This window comes from Meleagris gallopavo, chromosome 4, assembly GCF_000146605.3.
Source record: "Meleagris gallopavo isolate NT-WF06-2002-E0010 breed Aviagen turkey brand Nicholas breeding stock chromosome 4, Turkey_5.1, whole genome shotgun sequence".
In the NCBI taxonomy this organism is placed as follows: Eukaryota; Metazoa; Chordata; class Aves; order Galliformes; family Phasianidae; genus Meleagris; species Meleagris gallopavo.
This window is the reverse complement of record NC_015014.2, coordinates 12,312,567-12,332,473: the sequence shown is the minus strand read 5'-3', so window position 1 is coordinate 12,332,473 and position 19,907 is coordinate 12,312,567. Positions and strand designations below refer to the sequence as shown.

General features: G+C 37.3%; 2 long non-coding RNA genes across 2 annotated transcripts in view; one reads left to right on the top strand and one right to left on the bottom strand.

Moving 5' to 3' along the window:
* LOC116216539 overlaps positions 1-10,917 on the top strand; it is a 30,139-nt gene extending 19,222 nt beyond the window's left edge. The window contains exon 5 of the long non-coding RNA XR_004159480.1: positions 10,457-10,917. This is a non-coding gene — a long non-coding RNA (uncharacterized LOC116216539). The remainder of the gene's footprint in view (positions 1-10,456) is intronic.
* A 72-nt stretch (positions 10,918-10,989) lies between these two features.
* Positions 10,990-14,899, bottom strand: LOC109367175. The gene is made up of 3 exons (XR_004159482.1): positions 14,822-14,899; positions 13,597-13,819; positions 10,990-12,340 (listed from the first exon to the last, which is right to left on the bottom strand). It is a non-coding gene; the product is annotated as an uncharacterized LOC109367175 (long non-coding RNA).
* Positions 14,900-19,907: the final 5,008 nt, after the last annotated feature.

The following is a 19,907-nucleotide window of genomic DNA, read 5'->3' as shown; positions in this document are numbered from 1 at the left end:
AGAATGTTTTTTTTCTAACTGTATGTTACAAAGCAACATAGATAGAAAGTGTATTTAAAAACTGTTTTGTTGATTGCCCTTAATTAGGGAAGATGTCTGGCCAATTTATCTCTTCAGCATTTTTTTTTGGCTCCAGTTGAATTGTGAATTCAAAGGTGTTCTGAGAAAAGCAGGAAAAAGGAAAATATTTATGCATTGGCTCTGGATGCAAGAAGGGGTATGAGGATACCTAATGTCTCTTATAAACATCTCCAGGAATTAACTAATTACAGATAATATCATCTGTCGTTAATTTTCAAGTATGTAGTGAAATAATGGTTTCTTAAGAGAACTTGGAACAATGTACTATAAAAGATCAGTAACAAGAAACAAGTCCCAACTCTGTCCATTTCAGCAGAGTATTATTTTTTAGTCCTGCTTCCATTAAGTCGTCCTTTCTACTTTAAAGGAATGTAGTTTATTATTATTTCTGAAAACTTGAGATTCCCATTATTCCAGTGAAAAGAAGGGAAAGGAATTGCAGTGTGCGTAGAGCAGCAGGTATGCCCCCATGCTTCCTTACTTATTTGGAACCTTCTATTTCGTTGAATTTGGCAAACTTGTGAACACTTGCCTGATAGAAGTTCAAGGACTAAGAGGAGTCAGGTCAGTGTGAGAGAGACTGCTTCTGCTCTTGGATATGCATAGCGGACCAGAGTCTGGTGTGAGACGTGTTAAGTCCCATGTGGTTCTTTACCCTCTTCTTTGGACCCACATAAAACATACTTCCATTGGAGTGTTACTCAACAATAGACAGGTTTGTCTGTCTGACTAGGAAGATAGGAAGATGCATGATGTACTTGTCTCGTGTGTCAGATCACTGTGAAGATAGATACCAGGCTTCCGTTTGCTATGTTCAGCAGCTGGCTTGATAATATTATTCACTCTCTTGATAGCTTTGTCTCCTTCCAAACCAGATCCTCTCCTTGCAGTAATGCCACAATCTATCAACGTTTTATGAACTTTAATATTCTCTGTGAATGGTAATGGAGAAACAAGGAGAGAAAGGAAAAAAGAACAAGTGGTTAAACAGTTTCATAAATATTGGTCAGTTACTGTATATGTAATATAAGGTGGACGAAGGAATAAAATGCATCATTTCTGATCTAAAAATGAAAAGCTTTCTTGTTGATTAAGTTTTACTTTACAAGTTCCTTCAGAGCCAAGACCATGGCTAGGTGTTCGCTGCAGCATCTTTAGCCCTTCCAAGCTGCCCTGACAGATAACTGTTGGAGCTCCTCCATGTGTCTTAATCTTTACTAGTTCGTCTCACTTGTGTGTAACTGAAAATTAGAGTTTGTTTCCAATGTGGTTAACAAAGAAATTATCAACAAGGAATAATGTCTTCCATGCAAGTTTAAGTGATGTTAATTACTTTGCTTGTGATCCATCTTTCAGAGATTCTATTGATAAATCTTTTAAACGATTAAATTGCTGGGGAAAGTGACTGTACCGATTTAATGCTGAATTAATAATGATGATATGTAAGCACTGGTCTGCACCCAGAGATCTAGTGGTCCAAGCTTAAGATTTGGCTGCAGTGTACCAAAGCTTTCTTCCACCCTTAAGGCCTATTTTTTTCCTAAGGGAAGTAAAATGTAGGAAGAAGTGTGGAGGGAGCCAGGAAAGTTTGTGAAAAGCTGTCTAGACAGGGAGTCAGAAAGCAGTCAGAGCCTGCAGCTAGAGCAATGAGCTGGGAAGGGCTCCTAGATTCCATAGCATAGGTATAGGAAATGTTGAATGTGAGAAAATAGGTTCGTGGAAACCACAGCAGATACAAAGAGAACAATAACATGTATTAGAGCAAATTCTCAACTGCAAAACTGTTTTTCAAAATAGCTACCACCAATAGCTGATTTCACAGATGTGCTGATCAAGAAGCATTTCATTTCACTGTGTGGCAGTTGTGTATGGCTTTTTAGAATATAGCTCGTCCTTTGGATTGCTGTTGCCACTACTGTAACTCACCACCCCCGACCTCACTGTTCTCACATCCAGTGTTTGGTTTCCATATTCATTTAGCAAGCATCAATGAAAGTCAGTGGGCATCAGTTTTTCTGTATGGAGGATTTCAATGACACACCTTTGCTTTATATGCACTTCCATGTAAGTCATTTTGTGGGGTTGCCTCACTGCTGCCATCTGTTAAATGGCAACCAAATGTTGATGGGAAGGTCTAATGTCTTCAGCCATACCACCAATGTCTGCTTCTGATGTCATGGGCCAACACAAGTTAGTGAAATAGGAGGCATGATCATGCTGCTAGAAGCCTGTACAAGGAACGTGACAGTAGTGTTGTTAAGCCAATTTAAAAGTTAATTTCAGCAGAAATACTAGAAATCATTGTTTCAGTTTATCTGAAGCACCATTAAATTACCTCAGTAATATGTCCCTCTACTCTGCCCTGGTAAGGCCTCATCTGGAGTACTGTGTCCAGTTCTGGGCTCCCCAGTACAAAAAAGACAGGGATCTCTTGGAAAGAGTCCAGCGGAGGGCCACAAAGATGGTGAAGGGCCTGGAGCATCTCCCCTATGAAGAAAGGCTAAGTGAACTGGGTCTGTTTAGCCTTGAGAAAAGACGACTGAGAGGGGACCTGATCCAGGTTTATAAATACCTGAGATGTGGCGGCCATAGTGGTGAGGCCAGTCTCTTTTCAGTGGTACATGGGGACAGAACAAGGGGAAACGGACATAAGCTGCAGCACAGGAAGTTTGGCACGAATGTGCGTAAGAACTTCTTCACGGTGAGGGTGGCGGAGCACTGGAACAGGCTGCCCAGGGAGGTTGTGGAGTCTCCTTCTCTGGAGACATTCAAGTCTCGCCTGGACGCCTACCTGTGGGACGTGGTGTAGGGAACCTGCTTTGGCAGGGGGGTTGGTCTCGATGATCTCTAGAGGTCCCTTCCAACCCCTACAATTCTGTGTGATTCTGTGATATAAATAGGCAAAATGTACGGGGTTCCTTCCTCAGGTCCTCTCCCTCTAGCACAGAAAATGAATTGCTTATGGAAATAAGGATTTGACAGAAAATGAGAGTTATTTAATATGAGGAAGTCTGACAGTGAGCTATACTATACTAATTTTTAAACTGGAAAACTTCTCTTTATCTATTTCCTGGGTACTCCAAACTTAAGAGATCATAACATAAGCTGAATGCATTTCCGAGCTAGTTATTGACACAACTTTCATATAGCCGTTGCAACACGAAATAGTTCATTTTATTGAACACAAGTGTTTCCCAAATATAAGGAATCATGGAGCAGTATGAGGTTCTTAGTTGATCGCTTATATTCTGTTTCACCTGGTGTTCTACCATGCTAACAATAATGAATGAGCCTTTAGTCACAGATCTGCCTTTCCTGTTAGATATGTTAAACTTTTCTGTGGTAACCAAGTACGGAATTGAGAGGTAAATCTATAGTGATTCTTAAGCTTTACTTTGAAAATCTATTTAGGGTTGAATTCTATCCCAGCGTGTTTTGCTCATTTGTAGGCCTGTGTGACTTTTCAGTAAGAATAATCAGACCTTTCAAAATAGATTACTGCGCTTGGAAGCTATAAAGAATTAACTTCTGCCCTTCTGCCTTGTTTTTCTCCCCCTCTTTGTTTCATGTTATTATTCTCCCTTATGCTTGACCGCAGTTAATTCTCAAGTGTCTCATGTTTATCCACCAGGCTGCTGATGATAATCACAATGAAATCTCAGTAGCTTTCAGCTAAGGCAAGTGTTATTTTTTCTGAAGGCATATGATATCTTAGCTCTTGATCTTAAGAGCATTATACTTGATGCCAAGAAGGAGTCAGCCTGGTGAAGCCAAGCAGATACAGAAATGTTGGCAGGATTTGTTCTTTCCTAAACATAACTCTGTAATAATTTAACAAAGTATGTCACGCATGTGATGAGTATTTATTGGGCCCACACTGTGCAGTTATTGGTGCGTTAGAACTGTAATACATAAAATGTATCTGTGCTTACAGCCACACTTAAATGATATATTAGCAACAGGTGAAAGGTTTTGGAAGTGCCCTGCCTGTGTTGTACTGTCAAATGAGTTAGAATACCCTGCTTGTGTGTTAATGTGTAAGTTAGTTTGGGGATTTCAGCATTGCGTAGTCTCAGTTACAGAAATAATTCTTCCAAGTCAGTGAAAATAAAGAAGTGCTCCTGTCTGCCACCTTGTGTAACAATATCTAAAATACAGAATTAGATGTTCAGAAAAAACCAGTAGCAGTGGTTATCTGTTTTTATAAATAAGTGCTGTATCTTAACACAAGAGAAGGGCAGATTCTCTTGGAAAAACACTCAACAGAATACTAGGCAATTTAGGATGAGAAGGGTGTGGACACAATGAATCTATAATGGTTAAGAAAACCAAGCTGAAATATTTCTAGTATTTCTATATAATGAAGCACTAAATTAAATACAGGTACCTACAGTGCTAATGGATCCTCGTCCTAAATGAGGGGGACCACAAGTCTGTCATTGCTTTCAAAAGGATGACAACATCCTATCCCTCTTCTCTGAACTCATTGGTGACCTTTGTTTGTTATTCTCAAAGCAGTGTGAATATACATCTGTCTGAGCTATTACACTTCAGCCTATGGTGCGTAGGCTTAGAAAAATATTTCTCCCTGTTTTTTGTCTGTGTACTGCAGGCTTTAATTTGTAATTTCTAACTATGAAGTTCCACAGTGAGATCCTGCTAATCTGCACTTTGTATCTTAATTCCACGTGTTAGCTGAGATGCATTTTCCTGACCCCAAGGAACATTTCCTTCTTCAACTGTTACAGTCCGAATGGACTCTCCCCCTTTCATGTAGCTGTGTTCTCAGTAATGGGTCCTTAGAGCCACCATCAGCTTTTAAATGGAGTTCAGCATCCAGACAGATGTGAGATGATGAGCTACGTGTAATCAGTGAAAGAGCAGGCTCAGCACTCCAAGGCTCAGGTCCATGAAGATTATTTAATTATCCGGACTTAAACCTCTGATTTCCCTACAGATTTCAATATTGAGTTAGCCATCTAATTAAGAATCTTTCAGACAACTTCCGCTCATTTTACTTAAGTAATGTAGTAAAGGTAGTGGTGCTGCTTGACTAAAAAGATGAAGTCTTTGGGTGTAGGATGATAGCGTTCGATTAGACCAAGTTGTCTGTTGGCTAAACTAACCTTATTCAGTATCTAAAACCTTACCAATACTTAAAAAAAAAAAAAAGCAATTAAATCAATGTACAATTCAAGACATGCAAATCTAAAATTAGAAAGCTAATTAGTCCGTATTTCCCACTTTTAAAGGGGAAAAATTTGCCACCAGCTTGAAAGAAGTGAAAACATTTTCCTCAATAAATTATTCAAAGATAATATTGAAAGTAAGTGTACTTACAGTTTATATTTCAAGATTTAATACTTGATAATGGTAATGGGAAAGTACATAGGCATTTCTAACGAAATGTTATGAGGACACTTGTACATTAATGTACAGATGTGTGCAAGACCATCTTTTAGGGTAGACTTGCCACATTCCAACTTCAAATGCATAATTCTAAAGTTGCACATTTCTATTGACTAATGAAGCAATCAGCAATTCCAAGATGTGTTTCTTTCCATCATATGAAAGATGGTATGAACCAAAGTTTGAAAATTCTCTTCCTTCTGTTGTCTGTGGAGGGGAATCTAGCCAGCTTGGTTGCTATCCTTGGTTCTTGACTCTTCAGCAACTAATGGCTGAAGAAAGAACTCTCTTTTCTATAACTGTCGTTATTTTCCCAGACACAAAATTCACACTCAGAGATTGAAACCACAAGTTATCAAAATTCTATAAGAAATCCCCACCATCACCTCAACATGAGAGTTTAGGAAGTTCTAAAGAAGACTTGTGGAGTACAAATAGTTTTTTTCTTCTTGCTTTTTAAATCAAGGACATGAAAATATGTCTGTCCCTCTGACTGTGAAAGCTAGCATTTCTGCCTGGATCTGGAATCCTCAGTGTGACTTCTGAAAAATGACAAGAAAGCAAGGAGAAGCATTCCCCTTGCTTAGAAATCTTTTTGTGCCTTAAAAATGAACAAAACCTTGCAGAATCGATCCTGCTAACACCAACCAACTTTATGAGCATTATCACTGAACTGATCTATTCATTACTGCTGATTGAAATCGTGTACTTGTGGTTTGTGTGCTGCCAGACATTCTACTCCCCCACGAGTCGCCCAGCACAATCATCCTACACTGAAAGTTTACACTTCCTCGGTCTGCTCTAGTTTATATAAAATGTAGATTATTAAGTTATACACAGGGGAACAGGTGGGTGGAGCAGCTGGCATGAGAAGTGAGCAGCCTGACAACAGAAAAAATATCAGGGTAGATTGCAGTACAAAATTTTTCGTAGGAAATTGCAAATTTCACAATCTGTTCATGAGATCTGATGATACAGCTCATGTGCCAGGTAGCAAGTCTGGGAGACTCTAGACTTCACTGGAAGCAGACTATTCAAGACCTTCAAAGATCTTGTTCGTTTTGGCTTCAGACTGCTACAGTATATCATGCAATCCTACTCATTCTGGAGAGCAATTCTTTGTGAAATTCTTAAGTATATTGAAAAGGTCACAGTGGTTTTTCAGTCTTAATTAACTGACTGACTGATTTATTGTATTTCTAATTACAGATATTAAGTTTTAAGGAGGTCTTCATGAACTCTTAAGCAATGTAGAATTTTGGGGGTTTGTCTTAGGTTCCATTCAGTGACATAAATTGATAAAATTGCATTGATTCTAATATACTAGGCAAAGCAAAACAATTGACTAAAAATGCTCTCGTTAATTTAGGTGCAGTGTGGATTGTGACCTGGTAGAAAGAAATGTTCTGGATTAGAAGAATATCAATTTTAGTATAACACGTGCAGGCATAGCTAAGGAAAATGTATTAACAGGGCAACCTGATAAGCCAAAGTGGCAAGATTTGTACAGTAAGGAATCGGTAGGTGGCTATGGAGGAAGTAAGTGAGAAGATAGTTGTGAAAGGCAATATAAACCTTGAGATAATATAAAATAGCATAGCAACTTATTCTGTGTCTATTAGAAGGGAATGCAAACCATATCAGCCTTGTGGTTATGCCACTGTTGCAAGAGAGCAGAACAAGATATTACTTCTCTGAGCTGGCTGTTTACATTCATTGTTCCTCCCATTTTGACTTGAGAAAATTTTTCATGAAAATTTCATTAGAACACACATATCTGCACGAAGCTACAGTTCTGACAAATCAGCATTTTTCAAAAGAAAAGTGTTTAAACAAGATGTTTCCAGACAAGTCTAATTATAGTATACTCTTGAAACAGGGTTTCAGACAGCACTTCAAAAAGAATCGGGATGAAACATCCATTATTACTAAGGTCTTTCATATTGCTCAAATTACAAGAAACAATTACAAATATCATAAATGATATCTTGATAAGCATTTCCTATAACACAGAATAGCATTTAGTTCTGTAAGTTTCTAATGTCTCACTTAAATTTGAAATTCCTTCTAGTTAGTATCTGAATTAGTGTTGAACACAAAGCAAAGTTCGCTCAGCCTTCATTTCCCCACAAATTCAAGTGAGAAATGTACACATTTTGAGCCTTTCTTCAGAGGAGGAAAAGGAAAATAGGAGAAGGTTGGGGGGGGAAGGGGGTAGGAGAGAGGGGGAAGAAAATATTTGAAAGAAGCATGGAGACCAAAAGAATAGAAGAAAGCTGTTTTTTATGTGGAGGAGGACAGAATCAGTAGTAGCTTTCAACATGGACTAAGTAGCCTGTTACTGGGTGCAGCAGACTTCTTGCTTTTGGTGGAAGACTCAAGTGTTTGTACAGCCACAGGGAACAGCATGATGTTAATGGTGGGAACACATGCATACTTGTTGTTTTTTTTTTTGTTTGTTTTGTTTTGCTGTTGTGGAACATACATAATATTGGCTTGAAACCAGAATGTGGTTGTTCTTTCTGTTTTTGTTGATCTATAGCATCTCACAACCTTTTAGAGAACAACATCCAAATTCTTGATATAATCTAAGACCCCACAGTAAATTTTATAAAAGCAATGGTAAAGAGGAGAACATGATAGTAGAGAATTAAGGTGAAACAGGCCTATGGAAAGCATGGAAACTTATCTGCTTGTTATCTTAAGGTATACTTAATCTTGTGGCATGGAGATAGGGCAGACTTAGAACCACTATGTTGGCAAAAGCTGGGAAGTTTATGTGAAGGCCAACACATTTCTTACTCACTGTCTAGAGTCTGGAAAAGCAAATGACAGCTGTTGGTGTTCTTAATATCAGCATCAAATCCAAGAAAACCAGCTGAAACATGTTGCTGAGAAAATTCATTATCCATTTTAAAAGTTCAAAGGGAATGTGAGGAGAGTTTAAGAGGGACTTTGGCTTTTGAATACTCACATCTTTCACAAAAGCTTTGGGAGTTTTACGGCCTTGCATAAGAATGTATGCTGAGCATATTTTAAGGACTTGAAAATTTAACTTACTCGAGGTATGGATTCCAAGAAAAATGACAATCCTTTAATTGAGATAGGCAAAGCAGAAGGAAACAAAACCAAAACTATACAAGCTCCACGTAGGTGTCTGATATATACATTCACATCTTTTTTTTTTTTTTGTGCTTAAATACGTTAACTGTGAAGCATGTTTGGGACATTTCTGCAGTACCCATTAAGAGATAATATAAATCTTAGATTCCAATATCCTGGATAGGAATGAACATTGGTTTGGGCTATACTATGGCAAAATAAATCTATAATGTGGCCCTTCTCTATTCACACTTAAAAGAGGAGGATTATTTTAGCAAAGCCTGAGAACACATTCATTTTAAATCATGTTGCCTGAGTTGCTAGCATTAGCTGGGATTTGGAAAGTGCGGCCAGGGCTCTGAGAAATCTCGGTATCTGTACTTGTGCACCCAGCTGGAAGTTGGGTACTGAAGTTGATGTTGTGGTAATAACAATTACAGAGTCATTTTGGATTGTAGAAAAGCTTTCTGTGCTTGAAGTGACCAGTTATCAGCACTTTATGGTATCTTCATTTGTGAAACAAAATTGAATCATGGCTTAAGTTGGAAGGGACTTGAGAAATGTTGTTCAAACCACTGCGATATGGACAGGATTTGTGGAACTGGTTTATGAATGATTACTGCACAGATACACATAAGAGCAAGATGAGTGTTATTACACAAACATCAGGTGGTCTTAAATTATACTGACACATTATAATTACCAGTTTTGAGGCAGCCATAGGGTGTTACCAAGGATATTTTTCATCTTCTTTAAAATGTGATAACTAGAAAAAATTTAATCTAGATTTTTATGAATTGTAGCCTAATCTCAATGGAACCGTAGAGAAATAGCTGAACCAAGTTTTTCTTCTTAGCTTTTGAAGGGGTGGGAGTGGCTCAATTCTGAGGAACTTTTTATAGAGTTGCTCTCATGCATCCAGAAGCAAACTGCCTTTCCCCTTCTATACTGTCCATCTCCTATGTACTCCTTTAGCCTGTAGTCCTAGGTCTTCATACCCCCTTGAGTGAGGGTATTAACTATTGCTGAGACAGACTCCATGAAGATTTGACCCTGCTAGGGAATTTATTCTGGGACAATGTAGAGAGCAGATGTTTTTCAGAGAAACAAGTTGATCTATATAAACAAGGCAGATTTTGTTACTTTACTGAATACAGAATTTCAAAGTTCTTAAGTCAGAATGTAAAAGCAAAGCTCATATGCACAACCATATTGGCAGCATGATAATTCCACGCCATTAAAAGCTCTTCATAGTTCCTTCACACCACACAGTGTTCATTCTATGTGTTTCCTATGTTAGTGTGAGTTAAATCATTTATTGCTAGCCTCCAGGAAAATCCAACTTACCTTCATTTTCAAGATGAGTCTGTTTCTCTGTAGAAACTCTTCAATTAACTGAGTTTAACATGTATTACTGATCTGTTTTCCTGGTTACCCATTCCCATGCTGTATAAATATGTATTTCTTGAGTCATGCCCTTTGCTGTTGTTGGTAAGCATAACTTACTATTATTTTAGCATCCCCTTTTTCCACTGTTGCTTGCTTTGGTCTTGCATATCATAATCTACTGTGTATTCCAGAAGAGATTGTTTTTCTTAACTATGTTTTGACAGTGTTTCATCAGTTATATTATCTCTACTTTATACATAGGATCATCAACAGGAGAGTTGTCAATAGTAACAAAAAAACAACAACAACAAAAAAACCAAACAACAAACCCAAGTCTTTGATCACTACCAAAATAGAAATCGAACTTACCTTATTTTGACATTATTAAGTGTTAAAAGGAAATGGTAGTGAGTTTTGTCTGTTTTGTGTCTTCAGATAAGAAAAGACCTTTCTTGCTCTTTGACTTTATTTTCAGAGTATGTGACTGTTGCTGATGATTAAAGCCCTCGGATGAAGATTCACGTCAACTTTGGTCTTTTTTGGCTGTGATATTATGAGTGAATTTACTGCTTTGTGCATCTTTTAGATATATATTTTGCTTTTTTAGATTTTCAGTGTTAGAAACAGACATAGTATGGATGAAAATTGGCAGAAGAGCATGAAAATCTTCAGAATTTTGAGTCAGGTGGCAGAACATTCAGGAAGCTTCTGGCACACCACAGATGGTTGATATAAACTGTTGTGGCAGAGCAGCTCTGCCAGGAACCCCATGGAGTATTCCTAAAGTAAACTTTTAAAAACACACAGAATATTAAAGCAGGAAAAAATTAATATCATTTGAAAGCACATTTAATATGTTATTGTCTTGAAATGGAGTTCCATATGACTTCTTCATTCTTTTTCTGTTCTAGAGCAGTATTCCACGTTCCAAATCCCACTCTTTTTCATCTTTATGCTCTTCATAAAATTCATTCATAAAATATATGTATAAATTTTTTGTATGTATGAAATATTTATATATTTATATGAGAATACATACACAAACAGATGAAAGATAAAATAATATCATGAAATAAGTAAGAATTACACTATAATTACACAAAATCTTGGCATGTGGATTGAGAATAAGAGAAGACACATTTATACCCAATATAAACACTGAAACAGTTTAAAAAAAAAAACAACAAGAACAAAGGAGAAACTGCTTTTGTGAGAAAAATTTTCAGCTGAAAAAAGTTCCCTGTACTCAGAACAAAATAGATTAATAGAAATTCTGGGAAATTTTTTTTTAGCGATATTACCCATATTTCAGCATTTCTTGGAACTGTGATTTATGATGTTTGGCAAATCTTAACTAACAACTGATATTTCCAGAAGAAATCTCTATCTGTAAAATTCATGTTAGATTCTTAATCTTTCTTTCTTCCTTTTTTTTTTTTTAACTTCCCTTATTAGCTGAAAAATCAGCATTTGGAAATGTCAGTCAAAACATATTTTTAAGTGGTAATGGGATCCCAAGTTGTGATTCATCTCTTCATAATGATTCCTTTGTACATTGCTAAAAAAAAAAAAAGTTAATACTGCTTAGGCAGCTTAGATACTGGCTAAAGCTTTCCATCTCCAAACAAGTTTTAATACTAAGTTCCAAATAATTTAGTTGTCTAAGTAGGAAAAGTCTCACCTTTTTTTACTAGTGATACATTCTCTGAGATAAGAAGTATCTTCTCCTTAAGTCCAAAATTTTGAGCATATCTGTATTCTGCAGCATTTTGAGGTGGACTTCTACTTCAGATTTACTTAAACTACTTCATAAAGGAGAGCAAGCTTGAGGGTACCTGAGCTTATTTCACTGTTTCTTAAAGCAATGCTTCTGTCTAATTTTCAATGAGTTATTTTACCCTTTAAATCTCAGCCTCTTCTGGTGAAAGTAGTAGCTATTGTGCTATCTTTCAGGCCAAACCCCACCAAAGTCAAGAGGAAAATCCTGTGTAGTTAGGACTGGGCTTCTTGGGGCAGTGCATATGGATCTGTTTTGGGAGTTAAATTAGAGTTTGAAACAACAGCTTTTGAGAAAGTCTATGGAATTACTTTTTTTTCGTTTAGCTGAAAAGACACTTTCTAGGCTAAGTCAGAGAGCATAATTTATAATTGACACAAATGATGGATGCAAAGAAAACTGATATTAAACTTGGAAAGACTCAAAAATGCATTACTGAGATAAAGTGAAGAGGTTAAGGTTGAGGAAAATCTTGACTGGCTACTGGCTATTACATACAATTAGCAACAGCCGCATACCTTTTATGTGGTATGTGAGTGCTATGTCATGCACACTTTACCACTGTTATCTTGGAGATTGGAGCTAAGCAGGAAAAGAAAAAGCACAGTTAAATAGCTTTGGTAGCCTATTCTTATTATATAATTACAAGAAATCATCCTATGAATTACTATTATGTGCCATTTATGATGAATCTGTATGAAAACATATTTTTATGGGTCTACTTGAAGACTGTTAGACATTTGTGTGTTATTTTGTTGTTGTACCTTTCCACTTCCATAGCAACTATTTAGCTATTCTCAGCTCATGCTAATTGTGAGAAAACCAAATTCCATCTGTTTTTGCATAATTAAGTCTGAATAAAACTTCACTTGTTAAACATCAATTATCTCCACTCCAAGGTTGGTTAGGCAAACTACTATTTGGTGGTGTTGCATAAAGTCCAACCACTGAGAAAAATGCACAGTCACTCAAAGTCACAGCTAATTAATACTGGAAAACTGGAATAAATATAAGAAAGTTATACACCTCACTTGTGTGTGCTGGGGGGAACATAGGGAGTTGTTCATTTCACTTGTTCTTGTTCAAGTTCTTTTGTAGAATAAAGTTTTTAAAGATACAACCATTTAATTTGCAAGCAATGGCAAGTCGAGCATCAACCTCTTCAGTTTTCATAGAACAGAGCTGTAACCATCTTGCTCTAGAGAAACTGGCATGAGTTTCTAAAACAGTATGAATATTAAAAACAGAGCTAAGGAGGAGAAAACAAAATCCTTATAAATATCATCTGCTTGTGAAGTAGGGAGAGATCAGTTCTCCCAAAAAGGAGATGTGGGAGTTCTCAATATAAAATGAAGAAGATCAAGGGAAATTATTAGCTTTTGCTCGGTCTGCAAGAAATGTTTGTTTTATTTTTTGAGATAGGATAGTTTGCTTTAGCAATTAATGAGATTTTATATGATGAAATCAATAGGTTAGAGAAACTGCTCTTTGCTTTCACTCAGGCATGGATGTTTCTGAGAGTTCTTTTGAGACAAATGCTCAAGGGTCAGGTTCTAACCTCTGTGCTACAGTTACAGCGCTCATTGGGAAATCTAGTTAAGTTTCAAATTTGAATAACATTTTAGAGGTACAGTAGAGTATTTACAGCACCAATATGCGAGATTATAAGTTCCTCTCTCCTCTTTAGAAACCTACCACCGAATTCAGTGGCAGCTCTTAAAACAGACCTATTTCTAAGAGAAATATTGTGCAGAGCACAAATTTCAGAATGACCTGTAAAACAGGTTTCCAGTCCCCTTATTTCACAGGCAACTGAAAATTAAGATGGCTTCACTCACCTGTGTTTTGTTGACTACGTTCTGTACCATCTTCTCTACCAATGGCAAAAATGGAAAATCAGGATTTAGCAACCACTTTTCATGGCTCTTCAGCAGGCCCATCAGAATTTCTGCAGCTGCTCTCCATTCAGGCTCATAAAACACCTCTTCCTTCACAGCTTCTCAAACGCCTCCACCTCAGCATTTCAAGTAACTCAAGCTGCTTCTTTTCTTGCTTGCTCTCCTGCTTGGAAGCCAAAACCAGAAAGCCTTTATTAAGAGCTTTCCTGTCAATCATCCTGAAGGCCTCTTTGGAAATCTGATTAGTATTTGCAGCCTATGTTCAGAAACAGGCCGAATATATCCGGTGCAATTCATATAAAGGGGTATGAGGGTGGGGAGCAATTCAACTGGAGGATGAAGTCTTGTTTCTGTGCTGCAAGATATGTTATCATCTCTGTGAGCAGTGAGATATTTTCAGATTGTAAAGAGTTGTGCACAAGGGAGTCTAAGATATGCTATGTCATTTGGGATTGTTAAGGCTTGCATTTACTGCAGTACATGAGAAAGTTGCTAAATTAGGCTGTGCTGGAGCTTGAGACTGCTGTGTTGATACTGCTGCTGTAGCATTATTAGCTTACAGTGGGCTCAGATATGTCTACTGACTGTACAATTGTGTCAGCACAGTCACTCCCTTCAACTTTCTAAGCCCATACACACTGGACAAATTGTTTAAAAGGAAGGAAAAAGTATTCTGTGATAGGTGCTCTGGAGCCTAGCTTCATGATTTCACAGAAAGTTGAATTTCTTCACTCAGAAGAATGGAGGATGGTGAGTGCTGAATAATGCTTTCACAAGCAGTACTGGAGGCTTGAGAGATGGTGACTACCGTGAACTCACTATTTGTCTGGGCAGACTGCAGCCTGTCCAGCCTTATTTGGTAGACTGTGTTGGAGCAGAAGTAGATGACAATGCACTTGGTTGAAAAAACAGAGTGAAAGGAAGAAGTGATCTATTTATGATGCTGAAAGTGATCAGGTTGCATGCTGAAAGGAGAGGCGTTACTTGTGTATACTGCTTTATTCATCTAATTCTTGTTAACCCAATAACTTTACTAAAATTATACTTGGATGCTTTGTCTAGCTTGCTGCTGTAAATTTTGCTTAGCAACTTTTTGCATCCTGATTTCTGCTACCTGGTTAAACTACAAAGCAACTCTCAGAGCAAAGTGCAGCCCTGCCATCACCTGCCTGCTCCAGATTTGCTGCACAAATCCCTTGGAGCCACGGTGGTGGTGGGACCCTGTGCCTTATCACAATCAAGCCTGGCAGAAACTGTGGTTGCTTGGTAACAAGGAATGTTGCTGTTCCTTTTTCCAGAGGCTTAGGAAACAGCTGAGGCAACAAATTTGGAGAGAAGTGTAAAGGTTTGAAAAGAACAAATAGTTGTTGAAGAAAAAAGCAAAGAGTGAGACAACAGTGTTACTTGGATACAACAGAAGTCAACACAACAGAAGGAAGGGCTGTGGGGAGAAGTAAAGGCAAAATTTCCAAGGTCTGGAACGATCTGTGTTTTATAGTGTACCTAGTGGTAATGTAGTTCCACTTTGTTTGCTGAACCAGAAGTATTTTCAGTAAGTTGTTTATTACAAATCTTTTCTTCTTCATTTTTCAGTTATTTCCTCTTCCTCAGGGTTTTGTGTTATTCTTCCATCGTATACATTACTGTCTATTTGCTCTTCAGAAGTAGTTTCTACTGTTCTGTCTTGCACAAAATGAGAGCTGTACTAGTTTGAATAAATAGCTATTGTCCTGAGGCAATAGTGGCACTGGTTTCTGCTGCTGACTCCATGTGCTCAGTGCCTTGTTACCTGCTATTCCAGGTAGAAGACGTGATGTCATCTGCGTATCTCAATTATTTTTCTTGTCATCACAAGTACTGCAGATACAGATAGAAAAGCTCCCTTGAGAGTGTAAGAAAGAATTCACTAGTCTGTTCTTGATCAGACAATGTAGAAACAGCGATAATATTTTGTAGACTGTTTCCTGTGGAAGTGCTGATTTGAGTTCTGTTTTAGAGAAGGAGGAAGATGCTCAGCTGAAACTTCCTGTTTCCTTATCATTCGTGTGGCAAATGTACGTAGCTAAGTTATTCATAGAAACAAATGATTGTGTGAGTGACTCTAGTGGATGGGCTTATTTGTGATGGCTGTACCATAAGTAGTTCAGGTAACTGCAGTAGTTCAAAAGTATATGAGTTATGCTAGAGAAGATAGCCTGGCTCTCAATGTGTCCTGCAGTTGCTAGTGACATCTATGCTATATAGGTTAAAATTACATAAAATATTTTCATTTACATGTCCAGACTTCTCTTCCAGCTAGCAACAGCTTGTTCAGTTTACTCTTTGGCTTCATACAGCATTTCTAATGGAGATTGCTCAAAGTATTATTACTAGGAAGGAAATGCAGCCTCAGTCCTACACCTGAATGTGTTTGCCAGTACAGCAGTCTTCACAGAGCAACTTCACTGCCTTGTGATTGCCTTGCAGCAATGAGCAGTTATGCACACACATACTTCCATTTCATTTCTGGAAGTTACTTCTCACCAGCATGAGAGAAATCTCATTCTGCACTCAAGATTTGACATCGACATTGATTGCACTGATATAGTATAAATTTTCAGTCTGTCCCTTTTTTTTTGTCTCCAAAACCTCAGTTTTTTTTTGCATGTTCTTGCCACCTCTGATTATGAATGAAGTTTCTTTTCCCTTCAGTTTTCTGAACTCCGCATCATTTTTATTACATATAAAATCCTATTTCTGCACAATCCTTTTGCTCTGCATATATGATTAGACATGAAAAGATAAGAAGATAAATCAGATACGTAAGTCTTGGAAAACCCTAGTTCCTTTTCTATAGAAGCAATACTTAAGTTCACTGCCTAGTTGTCAGATTTATTCATCTCCCTCCTAAAGTTATGACAGTCAACTCTAATTGTAACGTTTTTTTAAAATTCGTATCTTCTACTTGAAGCAAAAGAAATGCGAAGTGCTTAAAAATGGTTTTAGAGGACACAATATAATTCATGTACATTTAAAATACTATTAAAGAAGCAAAGATGTATTTTCCTATGGATTTGTAATACCTTAGTATTGGAGTTAATTCCTTTAACTGAATTACTGTTACATTTTAATTATTTTTACTGTAATAAGGATATAAAACTTTATATCACTGAAGAGATCAAGTGAAAAAATACTAATGTAATGTATTAAAAATCTTTTGTTAAGGGACATGGTGAAGAACTTGCTCTCAAGAATGAGAAATGCCACTCTTGGCTTTCCTTCTTTTGATCTATTTTAGACCTACTTCAACAGTCATTAACATCTGTGAATCGAGCTTTTATAATGTGATGACATTCAATGAACACAGTACGTCTCTCTTTTTTCTTCTTTTTTTTTTTTTAAAACTTGTCACACTACTGACCCCATAAGATGATGCATTTGTTTTTCTTCTTTAGATGTAGAACTACTTTTTCTATAACTATTATGGAAGTGATAGAATACCTTTATGTGGTAGCATTTCAGCCAATTGCTCTGAATGTATTTAAAGGGAAAGGCTTTATTCTAGAAAAGAATCAGCTATTTGTAAATATCAGTAATGTGGATGGAACAAATAATTTGGGCAGTAATTTAAATTCCCAGAATTAATTTTTTGAACTGCCTGCATAACAGCGAATAGCACAGAACTACTCTGGAAACATCTCATTAGAATTAGTGTTACTCCTAATTTCTAAAAGGATTATGACTCATCCTGGAAGTTTGTTACAGTATAAGCATTTTTAGCAGTTGACTCTGCACCTGCATTCTCCATCAGAGAAATTTTGGTTATGCAGCAAATATAGGTTTTCAGTCACTGTGTCTTAAATGACCTAAAAATCTATAGATATTTTATTTTTAATTTCTCTGTGTCATGAGCCAGCTGGCACGATTGATAGGACACTCATGTTGAGTTGTGGCTTTTCCACAAGTTTTCCTGTAAAGGTAATCAATGAGTATTGACCTGCACTCAACTAAGATGATTTCTGTGCCACAAACCATTTTCAGCATATAGAAAATTTATCTGATATTTTCAACTCACAGAACTTTGAGACTTTTTTAAATGACATAAAACCACAACAGTAACTTTTTTTTTCCCCCTGGAAATCTTGAAAAGCACTTAGGAGCCAACGCAGTACACTGTTTTTTGGCTGTTGATAATATTAATCAGAATAGTACAAGTCCAGCAAGTTATAAGCTATCTCATCCTTTTGCATTATGGCTGTGTATCAGGCCTAAAGGTTTGATCCGTATTATACTGTGAGACTCCTTAGGAATATAGTGTCAACAACAAAGAGATATAAAATTGAAAAAATTAAACTGAAAGTAATGGACAAAATCTTATCAGGTAACTAGGTTGCAGTGATTGTAAAGAAGATAGCCTGCATGAAATAGAATATCCTTACTTGTGATGCACAGAGCTGTCAGAAGTGATTAAATGAATATAATACAATAAGATCTAGATTCTCACTAGTATGCTTTTGGCATATTTGTGTTGGAAAATGGATGCAAGTAGCTCTCTTCCCAAAGTAATATTAAGCTGAGTGCTGTACAGTACTGTGTAGAGTGCAAGTCTGGGAAGTACTACCTGTGTTATTACAGTACTGTGCCCAAAATAGGAAGGACTTCAGCAGCCCTTTGTTGAGTGCAATTCCATCAGGCACAGCAATGCTGCAGGATTTGCAGATGGCATAGAGAAGTCTTTAAATGGCACTGTCATGTGGTACAGTCTGGCTATTGTTACTTTGGGCACCTTTTGTCCAAAGAGTAGGTACAAGAGTAAGCTGGCTAAAGCCAACTATGCTTAGATTTCTTTTAATTTAAGTCTGTGTCACAAATGCTTTTGCTTCTGGTAGTGCTTGGGAAAGATAAATCCTTTTGAGCCTGGGCATTTTGTTACTTGAATCTTATTGCTGTTCATGAAACACAAGTTCCTCTGCCTTTTTCACTGAGAGGTCAACAGTCTCTGAAGCCTACCCACAACACAAGCAGGCTCACGGATGCCTCATTTAGGAGTTGTTTAGTGATCAGCCTACTTGTCTGGAGTATGAGAGACTGCAGTTTTAAAATATCTGGTCCAGCAGATCAGAGCAGTTCCACTTTGCATTAAGTATTCATTAGGCCCCTGAGTGAAAAAGGGAGACAGAATGAATCTATTTCTGTCAGAGGCTGGGGCCTTTAACTGTGGTGTAAGAAAATTATGGTTAGGTTCTTATTGCAGTGAATGAATTGAGGATAAGATCATTTTGCAGTTTCTGTAACTAGTTTGCCTGTGTTTTGTCTGCAAAAAATGAAATATGTACCTGTCCTGTTATTTCATGTGGGTGTGGGAGCCTACATAAGGCACTGTCAGAATATTTTCTGTGAAGTTTGTTTGCATGCTTTAGATATAGACATGTCTTTTAATATAACTTTAAAAACAAAATGAGAAAAACAACCAAGGTTATTTTCTTTATCTTTAATTGTGTATATAGCGTAGCAGTATTCCAGCCAAACATTGTACTATAATGGCTAATACTTCCATTAAACTCTGGATTTCTGAAGTACTGTTAGACTGTAACTCTTCAATCTGAGGTCAATCTCTGAGAATTTATTAGATGATGCAAGAATTGTTGAAAATCTTTAAAGATATGAGAGCACATCATCTTGGCAGCTTTCCTACTGAGAAGAATTCATTTCTTTTTACGCTGTAGGTCAGTAGTTAACATCTTTTAAGGGATTAGCTGTCTGCATGAACAAATGCCTATCCCTGAATAGCCCTGACCTTGACAGAATAAAAACGTGGCCAACCCAAAAAAGCTCAGTTACACTTAATACAGATCCAGGAAGTTGCACTGGGAAATCATCTTATGCCATAGAAACTGACAATAGAGTCTAAAACTTGTAGGAGGACTTTCCACAGTGAGTGTTGTAGAGAGAGCGCAAGAAGACAAAAAATATTTCCAGCAACTTCCAAATGTTCTCAACTGCAACAGTGGCATAGTATGGGCCACTTAGAACCGGAAAATTCTCACTTCTGTCCATGTGTAAAAATCCCACGGAAGTAGCGGGGCTGGGAGACAGGAGTTAGGTATTCATGAGCCTGCAGGCCGCGAACGGAGCAGTTACGAAACTGTCCCCAGAACTGTGCCGTGGGACACTTGATGAAACTTACGACTACCAGAAGGTGGCGGCATTGACGAAGAAAACAAGCAGAAATTATGCATTAAATACTGATGTATGTACTTTTTTTCCTTTTT